Genomic DNA, 4,587 nt, shown 5'->3' with positions numbered 1-4,587 from the left:
GATAATTACCCCTTTTATGCAATCCTTGAACAATAGTCTAATAAATTTGGTATTGTGCTTATCATCTACTGTTGCTAGAGGAATTCAGGAGCTCTAGTGAACCAGTTGTCGGAGAGGAAAATTCCATAGTAAAAGTCAGTTTATGTTGTGAAGAGTTGGAAAATAGGGAGGGTAGTGAACACCCAAAGAGTTCAAGGTTCAGTGTGGATAATCACCCTACATTTTACATGTTCCTTCAAACCTTAGAAAGATCTGAAGAACTGAGTGAGATGTCTTGCAAGGGAGAGTTTTCCAGTAATCTCTGTCTTGGTGGAGCCAGATAAAATATTTAGCTTCCTTACAGAACCTTCCACCTGAAGTTCTCCAAGTGCTTTATGTACTTCAATTAATTGAATCTCTACATCGCTCTCTGAGGTAGACAGTTGGACCAACATCTGTTGGTGGAAGAGACAGGCTTTCAAACTTAGAGCTCTTCTTCAGCCTGGGAAAGGCAATCCGAGTGTCACAGCTAAATACAAGGTGAGATGGATTGTTAAGCATAAGGAGTTAACATATCTTGCAAGAGACCATTCCCGGTGAAGTGGGCAGGTATCATCTCTGCATGCATAGGCCAAAGGAGGGTCAGTGGGTTACAGGTTGTTGTAATGAGCCATAAATCCAGTGTCTTCACTGAGTCCATGATTTTTAGTGTCTAGCAAAGTTATGAAATTTAAGCTCCCAGGCTCTTCTTTTGAAAGCATCACACAGGTTCCCTTTGATAGGTCAGATCTAGAGTGAGCGCCTTGTGAAACATGTTCACCCACAGGTGATAGGATGTTTGCACCTTTTATCATTTTCCTGTGTGAGTTCAGCCAAGAGCGTAGGGATTGTCTGGTTTCCCCCATGTAATTGTTACTGGGGCATTTAGTGCACTGGATGAGGTATTGTCCAAGTGCCTCAATTTGGGTCAAATTGGGGGTCACATTCTGGGACCGGTCACCTCAGTGGGTCACACCTCTATATGGTGCCGTCTAGAAGGATTCCAAGCCACTCATGGCTCAGGCTTTGACCTCGTCTCCCTTCCAGCTTCTGAAGTTTGCTGAGGGCCCAAGTACTTTCTGATGAAAGGTGCTGTGTAGCAGTCCTTGCTAGCCCTGAGGGCACAGTGGTGAAAGCCCAAGCCTGAGAGTCAGGAGACCTGGGTTCTCTTCTCATCTCTGCCACTGCCTGGCTGCACGACCTCAGGCAAGTCACTGTGCCTCAGTTTCCACATCTATAAAATGGTGATAATGATCCCACCCCTCCATTGTAGAGTGATGAGGGCTAGGATTTTTTTTCTAGCCCCTGGCATGGAGAGCAGGAAAGGCTAACATGTCTGAAGCTGCTTGGGTAGCTCTGAGAGGGCAGTGGTTGATGGCTTAGGCCTATCCATCATGCTGGCAGGCTTAAGGATCAGAGGGGCTCCAGCCACCTGTAGAAGGCAGGGAAAGAACATAACTGTGACCACAGCCAGTGTCTGTTCCCCCCTCCCTGCCATGCACAGGAGACTTGATGCTTTTAGAAATAGGTTTCCTTTCAGCTAGTCCCCGTAGAGTGCTGGGGTGGTCTCAGATGCAGGGGAGCTGCTTCTCTGAGCCTCCTGCCTAGTTGGGAGCAGACCCCAGTGACACCAAGCCAGAGGCTCTCCTTTGTCATTGTAGCCCAGAGACAGGGGCAGGAGGGGGTTGCTGATGACTCAGTGACAGGAGTGGAGCAAGGTGTTGGGTGGGGGGAAGTGGTTTGGAAATAGGGTCCAAACATCAGCCTCCAGTGCTCTCCATCTGGCATGTTTTACCAGCCCTCTAAAAAGTCTCTTCAGACATACTGATCTCCCAGGGCCATGTCCGGACTGTGTCTCCTGCCTTTATGTTTCCTCCAAACAGACACAATCCGGCCCTTTGAAAATTTCAGGAGAGCAGTAAAGTGCTGCCATTTCCCTGTGACCGCTCTGACAGATGTGAGCGGGCTCCATCTGGGGAGCAGGGAAGACAAACACGTGGGAATTAAAGGATTAAATATTAATTTGAGAGTTTCATGAGGTCAGAATAATAATACAGGGGGGAGGGGGAGATGTCTCTGGGCAAACGGCAATAAAAATGCTCAAATTAGACATTTTCAGCTGTAACAGGAAATGAGATTTTCCCCTTCCCCTGCAGCCTGTAGGGATGAACTTAACCCCTGCTTGCCCTGATTGTGGCCGCTGCGTACCAATGCCATTTACATCTTGGGTTTTTTTTACTAAGCAGGGGACTCTATAGAGGCAATGAAGTTTGAGAACCTCTGTAAATAGCTGAATAGACTGTGATAGAACTCGTCTCACATGCCTTCCACACCACTCTAATCGCCTAGAGGGTGTCAGCAGAACTGGCTGGCATCATTTGACTGGGATTTTAAAAAGCCCTCTGACAAAGTCACATTCTGGGACCAGTCACCTCAGTGGGCCACACCTCTATATGGTATTTCTCCCCTCCTCCCCACCCAGGAAGCTACACTGTTAAAAGGAAATATGTTTGCATACGTAGCCTGCGGAACTCAGTGCTACTGGACACCACTGGAGCTTAGTAGGATACCTAAGAGGCCTGAACACCTCTCGCATTTCCTATATTACTCTGGGTATTGGTTCCCAGGGCAGTTGTACTGATGAGAGCTTTGAGAGAGAGCTGAGCCCTTTGGTGGAGTGTGCAATCCAAGCGCCAGCTCTGAGTAAATGATGGAACCGCTGGCTGGGTGGGGCCAGGCACAGGGCCCCAGAATGGGCGGGGGGAATTGTGGGGGGTTTCCATTCCTGACTAACTCACCATGTGACCTTCAAGCCCCTTCTCCTTTCTCTGTCCTGGGGAGATAATGACTCACCTTGTGCTGTGCTGGGGAAATGCTAACCACTGGGACGGGGAACGCTCTCTGTCCCACACCAAGCTGCGACATTAATTTGGTGTTTCTCCTCCTTCCATCACCACTTTTCTGTGCTCCCCTGCCCAGGGTCCTGCCCTAGGGCTGTCACTTCTCTAGGTCGATGTCTAAGCCTTGTGCAGCCTGCATTGTGGATGCTGGGAAGCTGGGTTGGCCCAGACATGGGTGCAGGCTGCAGTGTAGACATCCCCTTTGTAGCAAAGCCGTTGCAGAAGCAGAGCTGGACTGTATGCCCTATATGAATCTGCCACAAGAGACTGTGCGACCGGGGGCCACCATCCTGCCTAGGTGACGTGATCAAACCCAGGCTCTAAAATAGGGACAGTGAACATGTGCAGTGCCTGTCGTGGTGGCTGGCCTCTGAAGAACACCCCAAAAAACCTGCTATATCCTGTCAACGAACTCTCCACTGGTGCCATATTGAACCAGGCTCCCCTGCCCTCTTCACTTGGGTGGAATAGCCCACACCCGTCCCAGCAGTGTGTGGGGCTGATTGAATGGTGAACTCCATGTAGAGCCTGGTTCTGATGTTGCTACCACAGAGCAAGCACCATGAAGGAGACTGTGGCCAAGCTTAGGCCTTGGCTTGGCATGGAGACGTGTCCTGGATGACCCTGCATTCAGGAGGTGAGGCTTAATTCATAGCACGGAAGGTATAGGCACTTTTTTGCAGCCTGGTGAATCAGTTTGGGTGTGTCGGGAGACTTGAGTTCGATTCCAACCTCTGTCACGGACTGACTTCCTGACCGTGGGCAAAACGCTTGACTTCTCTGTACCTCCATTTCTCCATCTGTAAAATGGGGAGGTTGACCCTGGCACACCTTGACGGAGAAGGGATTAGTTGGATGATGGGGTTCCGGCATGGAAACAGACTTCTTGGAGCACGGGGGAGTTGGAACCTCTGGCTGGGTCCCGGAGAGATTTTTTTTCAAAGGTGAAAAATAAATGGGAGGGAAACAAAGTCATGTGGACACTTCAAAGCCTTTCCATGGGTTTGATTGACATTCAGATCTGGCAATGAGCAAAGGCTCCAGTGGAGAGAAGGGTCTTCCTTTCTCCGAGCAGGGCCAGCCACTCCTAGACCCACTGGGCAACCCTGAGTGATCTGTGGGTCCTGCTGCGTGCTCCTTGGATTATGGAAGTCTCATGCTGCTAGGAAGGCTGGTACAGTGGTTAGGGTACTAGTCTAGCACTTATGAGCCCCAGATTCGAGTCACTGTCTGTGTGTGTAGTCATCTGGCCTCTGTTCCCATCTGGAAAATGGGAATAATAACACTGTCCTACTCAAAAGGCAGCTATGAGAATAATGCAGTGAGTGGGAGATGCTCAGTAATAGGGGGCTGTAGACGTACTTAAGATAGCTAAGTAGGGTGTATGTATTTTGTCCCTTTCAAGTAGCTGGGCAAACAGAGAAAATAAGAGATGTATTGTTCATATCAGCTAGGAGAGTACTCCTTTAGCTCAGGGACTTGTGTGTTTGGAGCCAAAGCCCTGGGTTCTAGTTTGGCTCCCCAAGGTTTATACAAGATCTGGAATTGCATCTGTTATCTGCAGATGTGGCCTGTTAATAGTAGAGGGGTGCTGTCAGCAAAGGGGTAAATTCCAGCGATGGACAAAGAGTTCTGGAGTTCTTTCCTTTCCTTTCTTTTGGTTCTTGTA

The sequence above is a fragment of the Eretmochelys imbricata genome, chromosome 27 (assembly GCF_965152235.1).
Source record: "Eretmochelys imbricata isolate rEreImb1 chromosome 27, rEreImb1.hap1, whole genome shotgun sequence".
NCBI classification, from domain to species: Eukaryota; Metazoa; Chordata; order Testudines; family Cheloniidae; genus Eretmochelys; species Eretmochelys imbricata.
Note: the sequence above shows the minus strand (reverse complement) of the source record.